Source organism: Dama dama, chromosome 18 (assembly GCF_033118175.1).
Source record: "Dama dama isolate Ldn47 chromosome 18, ASM3311817v1, whole genome shotgun sequence".
Taxonomy (NCBI): domain Eukaryota; kingdom Metazoa; phylum Chordata; class Mammalia; order Artiodactyla; family Cervidae; genus Dama; species Dama dama.
The window spans coordinates 60,945,023-60,955,261 of NC_083698.1; positions in this window are offsets into that span (position 1 = coordinate 60,945,023).

A 10,239-nucleotide genomic window follows, 5' to 3' on the forward strand; every position below is an offset into this window, starting at 1 on the left:
GTTAACAGCCTCTAGTTCCTCCCTGGACATCTGCAGAAGTCAACCAATGAAGGAGGAATGACTATATCAGTGGGGCCTCCAGAACCCTTCTTCACAATAGAACAGCTCTAGAGTAGGCATCTATTCCACCTGGTTGATTCCCAGGTCATCAGTTGGTCAGCATATTAAGAACAGCACTCCCAACTTTGTAGCCTTTTAAAAGAGACCAAGCACATACCAGGTATAACTCAGGCTTGTCATGGTTACAAGAAGAATAATACCAGACCTTACAGAGCAAAAGGGAACAAAAGTTCTTTGGATTTAAAATCCTTCCTAAGCCTATGTATTCAGCACTATTCATAGGGATAACCACTGCAGTGGTGTCAATAACACCAAACACGTTTCTCTCATACATTTTGGGGAAAGGCATCTGACATTGCCAGACAGATTTGTACAACTGACAAGTGAAGCCAAGATGAAACTTCTAACTATATAAAAGAAGTGGTAGTTACATTCAAATCAGTGTTGTGCAGCTGATCTCATGAACTCAGTTTCACTGTCAAGGAATGCAGTGTGCCTCTCGTACCTGAACTAATATTTTGTATAAGCATATGCATATGGGTATTTTCCTTTACTGAAGGAAAAGGAAGTCTCACCTTGGATTTCAACACTGTCTTAAGAGGTTTGTTGTTGTTTAGCTGCTAAGTCATGTCCAACTCTTTTGTGACCCTATGGACTACGGCCTGCCAGGCTCCTCTGTCCCTGGGATTTCCCAGGCAAGAATACTAGAGTGGGTTGCCATTTGCTCCTCCAGGGTTATCTACCAGACCCAGGGATCGAACCTGTGTCTCCTACTTGGCAGGAGGATTCTTTACCACTGAGCCACCTGGGAAGCCCTCTTAAGAGGTTAGAAGCTACAAAAGGTAGTTCATGTAACTACAGAGACAGATAACTTCAAAGCCAGTCCGTGGAGGGTCAGATCTGGAATTCTTGTTGAAACTATTGGAAGAGTATGCTCTTCTCCTGGATGACTAGCCACAGAATCATTACAGGCCTGGAAATGTTGTGAGCATCTTTGCCACTTTGAAATAGTGGCAGACAGTGAGGCCAACACAGAGAAAGCCAAAACCTAGAATGAGAGGGAAATAGACTAAAAAATGGATTATGTCTTTGGAGTCTCTATCTAGCTAACCAGAAGTTGACTAGATGGCTTCACTCTTTGGAATTTTATACATTTCTTTTTTCACCAAAGTCTGAATTATGTTGGAATTTAAAAAGTTACAAATTTTATTCCTACTCCCAGAACTCACCACTTTAATTCTCCTAAACCACAACTCTAAAGGATAAATAATTTAAACCTGAGGGGGAATGGTGTGGGAAAACCACAGAGGCATCTCAACCTGTTAATTCAAAGAATATTTAAGATACACTATGAATTGTTTTCTGTTAGAACCCCCTACCCTCTGTACTCAACACTTTTCCCCTCACAATTCTTGTCTCTGCAGCATTTCAAAATAGCATATCAACATCTGTACCAATTAGGGAATCTCCAGAGAAACAGACCCAATGGTTTATATATAATAAGCTTTCTTGAAGGAAGTGGCTCTTGGTGGAGGTGCTATTCCAACATCTGCCAGGTAGAGACACAGTGAGGAACTGTAGTCACAGGCCATAAGCTGGCTCAAGGTTCTCTTGCTCAGACTGTGACTACTATTCACCTGGGAATGGTGACTGATGAATTCAAAAGCTCTCCTCATCACACCTGGTTTTCTACTTGCAAAAGGTACACTATATACATGCTTTATCTACAGCAAGATACTTGGGAGAATCACCCCATGGATCCTCCTGCCTGCCCACAGCCCTTCTCCCCATGCACTGAATGAAATCCTAAATGTCTGACTTCCAGACATTTTCAAGTCTTGTTTGTCCTTCTTCCTCCAAACTACTTTTCTGACATCACCATAACAGCTTTTAGAACCTTTAGGCCTTGTCAAAAATATTACAGGGGACTAGAAACTCTAGGGTACCTCTTTCAGCCAGACTAGTCTCATAACATGAGAAGACTTTGATTGGATTATGCTGTGAGCCTGGGCCCGACATGGACTGGGAGTCTCGGCTCCCTAGTTTGGGAAACAAGGACAGTAACAATAAGGAGCCCATGGGTTGTTGAGGTCAAATGAGAGAACCTACTTTCAGTATTTAGCAGTGTAACTGGCATATAGCTAGAATTAGAATGTTTCCTATTAACCTGAACCACAAACACTGCCCCATGGGCTGCCACAATCTCCTACTATGAACACAGGGTGAAGGGAAGTCATGGACAAAAGTGTTAGAAAACCTTCAGGCTTTGGTTTACAGGCAGGGCCCGTAATCCCATTGAACCACCTTGGGGATTCAGATTCCTCACCTGCCCCCAAAATGGAGAGGGGATTACAGGCAGGATTCTGGTACCAGGGACCCAGGCGAGGCTGCTGGGCCATGGGCGGCACATAGAAGAAAGATCTGCAGTTGCTGCCCTCAAAATTTTCGTTGTTTCCTGACGAGATTATTTTCGCTGAAAAAAATAGCGTGCTTGTAGTTAGAAAGGGACAGCCGCACCCATCCTGTAAAGTGTTGTGAAGTAAGAGAGTCATCTTCGTCCCCCGTCAGGACTGGAAGCCTGGGTGGCAGGTCCCTTACCACGGCTTCCCGCTGGCCTGGATGCGTTGCCCTGCATGCGTTACGACCAGGGGAGCAGTGCCCAGAGGCCCAGGCTCACGTCGTGCTGAGCGAGTCCAGCTCCCCAGGCAGCCCCATCTTGGGAAGATGAGGTCTTGGAGGCGTGGGGGCACTCAGCGTGGGGTGCCAAAGCCAGGGGCCGCGCCCAGCGCCTGCAGTGGAAGAGGGGGCTTAGGCCCAGCTGCATTGCCCTTGTCCGCAGCCTCTCCAGCACGCCCCTCAGCTTCCGCCACAGTCTGAACCCCTCCCCAGGCCCGGAGTCCTGGCCTGGGCTCCGCGTCTCCTAACACCTTCCTCCCTGTAGGAGGAGGCCAGTCTGTCTCTAAGACCTCCAAACCCTGCGCCCCCGTACTCTGTACGAACACGTGTTCCCATTAGCGACACCAACCTGCTTTAGCTTGACATCTGCGACTGCAAGCCTCTAGGCAATTGGAAGCCGTGGAGCACACAACCCGAGCTAGTGAGATCTCACTGCCGGTGGTCACGGCCCCAGCCTTTATTCGCGCTTCCGGACCTGCACGTGCAGCCTCCCCCGCAGGCCCCGCCCCCTGCGCTTGCACCCTGTCGGAGCTCCCAGGCCAGACTGCCCAGACAGAAGGCGCTGGAAGAAGCCGGTGCTGAGACTTGATGGAGGAAAGTGGTCCTCTCCACCCACTCCCGGGTGAACCCCAGTCCTCCCTTCTACACACCCCTGTGAGCATGGGGGCCCTAACCTTGGCTCTCCTAGAGGACAGAGCCCTTCTGCCCCCGCGACTGTCCCCTCCTCAGAATGTGTTAAGAAGGGTCACAGCCGCTTCTCTGAGCTCCTGGCCTCCTTCCTTCCTTGAGCACAAAGCCACTGACACTTAAGGAAGAGGAGCCTACCGAGAAGAGACGAAGGAGGCCAACCTGGACAAAGGACAGACCTGGGAGGAGGAAGATTTCTACAGGTGGGGTGAGCAAGCATGCTTGAGCAGCATCTCGGGGGGAAGGGGCTTTGGTGATGAGGATGCTAATGGTGGGGGCAGTGGTGATACAGGGAGGTGTGGGCGTCGTCTCTGGGGTGATGGGTGGGCAGTGAGAAGGGGAAGCTCGTGAGTAGAGTACTCTTTGTGTGTGAGTGGAAGATAAGCTATAGGACAGTAATGGAGGGGAGTCATGGGGTTGTAAGGAGGATTTGTGGGGTTTTCAGATTTTTTTTTTTTTTTTTTGAAAGAGAAGAATTGAGGTATATTTATCTCGGGCATGGACAGATAGGGAGATGTTACTGACAGTGGAAAGAGAGGGATGTTAAGATGATGTTCTGAGATTGGGAGAGTAGTCCAGCCTGGTTGCAGTGCTTGGGCCTTGGACAGGAGAAAGTTTTTGAGGTTAGAGAGAAATGAAATCCTGAAAGCTGGAATTTAATTCCATTACCTTGTTATTATTATATTTTCAGTCAAGAGGGGTAGGAATAGTACTAACAATGCCTGCCATATTGCCCCATGGAATGGAAGGAGCAGTAATTTATAGACAGAAAAGAGCTGCTGGTAGAACTAGGGGCTGACCTGGGGATGGGATTCAGAAATATGTATTGGCCCTCATCTGCAGTGGTATGTCACTTGCCTCATCATTTTCAGTCACTTGGGAGAGACAGGTGGTTGGGTGTATCAATGATTGTGGTTTTGCAGGGCTTACAGGAAGAGAAATCAAGGGCTCAAGAAAGTTCAGTATAATGGTGAGATGTTAAAGTAATACATCATAACACATAAACATACCCTGCACTTGTGTGACCCTGAGTGTGAGTGCCTCCATAAACTGTGCTCCCTAGGTGCCTTACCTCACCATACTTAGTGACTTAGCATGTAGTCAGAGAGAGAAAGTAATGGCAGAGAGGAGCTGATCAAGCTAAGAAAAAGTAATGGAAGTCTTACACATAAGCATGAAAGAGCTAGAGGAGGGCGTTTGTGGTGTGAGAATGGATATCTGAGGTTTAGGATTTCAGAGTTGGAGTAGCTGTAAGTTATAACGAGGTCCACAGGGTGGCCATTGGTTTGCTGCAGTCCAGTGGGCATGAAGGTCATTGGCTCTGAAAAAGGAAAAGGTCTGGGAATCTGGAGTTTTGTGAGTCACCCGCTTTGAACCCAAGTTTGTGTGCCTGATACACAGTGAGGCCAAACAAACTGAAACACTGGAGTTTGGAGCAAAGAAAGATTTACTTGCTGAAGACACACCAACCCAAAAGATGGATTAATAGATTGATAGATTCATCTCAAATCCATCCTGGGGGCTGGTGGGCTGGGGTGCAAGGTTTTTAAAGGCAACAGAGGTATGGGTTCTTTGTGATTTTCTGATAAGACCTCAGTTGCAGTCTTCTGGATTCCTGTGACTGGATGTTTCATTGGTGACTGTGATTGATCTGTGTGTTCCTGCAAAGCAAACTAGTAAGTGATGGTCTGCTGCTGCTGCTAAGTCACTAAGTTGTGTCTATTCAGTCGCGACCCCATAGATGGCAGCCCACCAGGCTCTGCCGTCCCTGGGATTCTCCAGGCAAGAACACTGGAGTGGGTTTCCATTTCCTTCTCCAAGTGATGGTCTAGTGATCCCTTAACTTCTTTCTAGGACAGAGCAAAAGCAGTTGTTGAAGCATTTTATTCTGTACTTAGAGCCTTCATGATGGTTTAGGAGCCTCAGTTCTTTTTTTTATTTATTTTTATTAGTTGGAGGCTAATTACTTTACAATATTGTAGTGGTTTTGGGGGAGCCTCAATTCTTAATTGACCCTCCAGGTGTCATCAATTTTAAGTCTGTTGGAGCCAGCTGGTTGAAGCCAAAGATGTTTGGGGTCATAAATCAAGGGATTAGTTTAAACTAACAATTATGGAAAAGGCTATGTTGGTCTTGCTTTTCCTGTGTTACTGCCTTCCCTTGCTTCCTTAGTTAGTAACTGAGTGTGCTCTTTGAAACTCAGGGAAGATCTAGGAGATGAAAACCTTTTTCTACAAACAATAAATGGCTGGCACAGAAAGGCTTTTGACCCTGGGAGGGCCCTGCTGTGTCCTGCTTCCTTTAGCTTCTCTCATATTGTAGTCATTTAGAGGTTCTTCTGTCCTCACTGAATGTGGCAGTGACCAGCAAGGTGAGAGATGGAAACATCACAAGATGCTTATATTCATAACTTGATGCTTTTCTTAAATGGAGTCCCCGGGTTTTATAATCTTAAGTACCCAGGAAGCTTGGATCTGCCACCTGCTGGTGTTCATGTCTCAGCCCTGAAGTGGATGGAGAGTGGGAGCATGAAGAACCTTCTCATGAGGGCAGCTCAGAACAGGAGTGTCCTTAGGAGAGAACAAGCTTCAAATAGGTGGGGGTATAGTGGCTTGTGCTTAGCTAAACAGGGCTTCCAGGTTGCATAGTTGAGAGAGTTGGTAAGTAGGTCAGTAGGGAGAAGTTTCTAGAACTTGAAATGAAAGTTCCCAGAAATGCCAGCTAACTGGGAACTTTGAATTGGAGGCAATGCTGGAAGATGTCAAGAATGAAACATAGAGTGGTACTACCTGGTCCATAGATACCGACTAGACTATTGATGTAAGGATGTTTTTGTGCCAACTGAGGCATTTTCTGTTAGGTGGGATGTCTGAGGTTAAATGGTGGTTGCTATTTTTGCAGTAATGTCCAGCTAGTGAACTGTGTGTTCTCTGCTCAAGATTCCAAATGGGTGTTATTATTATCATCTCTATTTTAAGATGAGGACACCTGAGATTCAGGGAGCTTAAGTAATCTGTCCACATGTGTTAAGTTGCAGTTCTACTAGCTGGAAGGGGAGTAGGATGAGGTCTTTCTTTGGATTTCCAGACCCAGTGCCTTTTCTAGTGTTTGTGTGGTCAGTGTCACTCTCATTTTGAGTCTTCATCTCTTATTAAAGCAAAGTGATTTCTACTTTCCTCTCATTGACATGTTGATTTCAGATAGAAATTTTAAACACAAATGTAATGATGGTCTTGCTTTCTAAACCTAAAGAGCCTCACTAGTGAGCCTTCATTCATTCATTCCATTCACAAAATTTGAGTCCCTATAATGGTATCAGCACAGTTCTAGCCCTAAGGAAACAGGGAAGGAAAACAGAATTATAATTGCTAAGGAGCCTTCATTCTTGTCGTATTTGCAATGAGATGCCATTCATAACTATCATATTAGGGAAAGTGAGTCTGAAAACACCAAGGGTTAAGGAGGAAGTGGAGTGACAGTTACTCGTGAGTATAAATAGGTAAAAATCACTCTGGAGGGCAAGTTGACATATCTGAAAAAGCTGGAAATGTGTCATGAAGTCATGAAGCAGCAATTCTGCCTCTTAAAATATCCTCGGGAAAAACCTTGCATATACACACAAGCAATTATTTATTAAAAACATTTGTTATTGTAGCATTACTTATAATATAAAAAAAAGAAAGCCACTTAATTGTCCATAAAACAAAAGAATGGATAAATAAATTGTAATATAGATAAATACTACACAGAAATTTAATAACTAGAATCACATCTATCTCCATGAATAAATCTTAAATACAAGGTTCTAATTTATAATTTCCCGTATAAATATCTTTTAGAGTTACAGCTTTTCTTGCTATTGAAAAATGATTTAAATTACATTTTTTAACTATGTTGGTGGGATATAGGAATACTATTGATATTTACATACTGATTTTATATTCCAGCAACTTTACTGAACTCTCTTTAGTTTTGATTTTTTGTGGATTTGACTAGATGTTCTATGTGAACACTCAAATGAGCTATTACAAATAATGAATTTTGTTTCTTCCTTTTCAATGAATATCTTATTTATCTTATGTTAATTGCTAAAACCTTCAGCATAATATTCAATTAAAAGATAACAGCATTGTCTTGTACTTAATTTCTTTTTTTTTAATTAAGCTTTTTTTGTGTGTGTGGTGCGAGGGCTTCTCATTAGTGACTTCTCTTGTTGCCCAGCACAGGCTGTAGGCACACAAGCTCAGGAGTTGTACTCCGAGGCATGTGGAATCTTCCCAGGCTGGAGATCGAACCCCTATCCCCTGCATTGGCAGGTAGATTCTTATTATCTGTGCCACCAGGGAATTCCTGTATTTAATTTCTAATGATACACTATAAAGGATTATTTTAGGTTATTTTTGAGACATCCTTTAGCAAATTAGTAGAATCTCTTATTCCAATTGGCTGAGTTTTAAAATATTGAATGTTGAACTTTAACAAATGGTTTCCTGCATCTTTGAAATAATCATATTTTTCCCTCTTCATCTTGCTAATAAAGCAGATTCTTTAATGAATTTTTCTCTTGTTAAACAATCGTTGTATCCCTAGGGTGCACCCAACTTGGTCTTTTATTTTTCTTTTATTTTTGGCTGTGCTGCACAGCTTGTGAGATCTTAGTTCCCTGACCAGGGATTGAACCCAGGCCCCCAGCAATGGAAGCAGGGAGTCCTCATTACTGGACTGTCAGGGAATTTTGATATATTTTAATATGCATTGTAGGATTCCATTAGCTGGTATTTTATTTGGAATTTTGTAAACTAAGACTATAAGTTGAATTGTTTTATAATTTTTAATTTTTTTTCATTTATTTTTATTAGTTAGAGGCTAATTACTAATTTTTAATTCTCATATTGTCTTTTCTTGGTTTCAAGATATCCTAGCCTCATACTGTAACATAAGCTAGATAACTTGCCATCTTTTTCTGTTCTCTAGAGCACTTTGCATAAGACAAGGATTATCTATTTATTCCTTGAGTCTAGTAGAACTTCCCTGTAAGAGTACATTGTGGGGAAAAAAAAAAAGAGTACATTGTGTATTTTGTTTTGTAAGTAGACTTGGCTACTGATGCGTTTTATCTAATGTTTATGTCTGTTTTTTTAATTTCTTGATTTTGTTTCAACGACTTGGAATTTTTCTAGGAATTTGTCCTTTTTGTCTGAGTTTCCCAATTTGTAGCTATGAAACTTTTCATGATTTTTTATTTTTTAAAAGTGGTTGTGATATCTATAAACGTTATTTTGATACTTAATGTTCTTTGTCCTCTATATTTTTTCCTGATCAATGTGCTCGAAACTATATCCATTTCATTAGTCTTATCAAAGAACAAACTGTTTTGTTGTTGTTCCTCTCCTTTATTTCCAATGTAGTAATTACTATTCTTTTGCTTGTATTTTTAAAGGTCTTTGGATTTCCTCTCGTTTACTTTTCTAGCTTGTGAGTTGGACATTTAGCTAATTAATTAAATTTTTATTTCTTATATACATGTTTAAAGTTATACATTTCCTTCTAAATACCTCTTTGATTGCATTTTACAAGTTGTTATGAAGAATTCTCATAGTAATTTATTTCTAAGTATTTTCTAGTTTCCATTCTTTGCTCCTTTTTCTAATTGTAATATGCTTCTTTTCATGATCCTTTGAATTATTAAGAACAAAGTTTTTCAATTTACAAACATCAGATTATTTTAGCTAACATTTTATTATTGATTTCTAATTATAGTGCATTTTGTTCAAAGTTGCCAATAATTTGGCATTAGATTGGATTTGTTTATGTAGCCTTGTAAGTATTCAAATTTTGTAAATGGTTGAGTAAATTTGAAAAAAGTTTTATCCACTATTAGATGTTCTTTATTTATAAATATCCTTTTAATTCAAATTTTTTGTTTAAATTTTCTGTTGTTGTTTAGTCACTAAGTCATGTTTGACTTTTTTGCAATCCCATGGACTGTAGTCTGGCAGGCTCCTTAATTTTTGGTCTACATGTATGTACATACATGCATACATGTGTATGCATATGCTTACATCTGTTTTCTGGTTCTGTTTGCTGAGAGGGCCTAAAGCAATATCTTTGGGAACAAGGACACCTGGCCCTCAGATTTTGGTTTCTAAATGCCATTCTCCACTTGGAGGAATCAGAACTTGAAGAAATGACTGATTTTAGGACAGGCAAATACAGAGAATTACAATTTACTGGTGAAGCCCAAAAGAAACAACCTCTGTGGGAACTAGCACTGAGTGGGGAAACCTGAACTTTCATTGACAAATTGCTGGAAGTTCAGTGGAGACAAGTCTCCAGGGAGACCAAGTCATTGATGGGGCCCCCACATTTCCATGAGTTTTACCTCCTGGAGCTCTGCAGTTTTCTCATGGTGCATAAGTGTGTAAGTGTTAGTCACTCAGTCGTGTCCAACTCTTTCCATGGACTGTAGCCTGCCAAGCTCCTCTGTCCATGGGATTCTCCAGGCAAGAATACTGAGTGTGTTGCCCTTTCCTACACCAGGGAATCTTTCTGACCCAAAACGTGTGAAGTTCACAATCAGCAATGTAAGCTCACTAAAAGACAGAGGTAATTGTAGGAATACAGAATACTTGCCTTGCCCCATACCATACCACTACATTGCTAAAGGCCTGTTTACATAAGTTCTTCAGCCAGTATCCGTGATGTACTTATTATAGGGAAGCAAGATACGGTTGACCCTTGAACAACGTGGAGTTTAGGGGCACTGACTCTTAAGTCCATATAACAGTATCGTGGGCCCTCCCTGTCTGCAGTGCT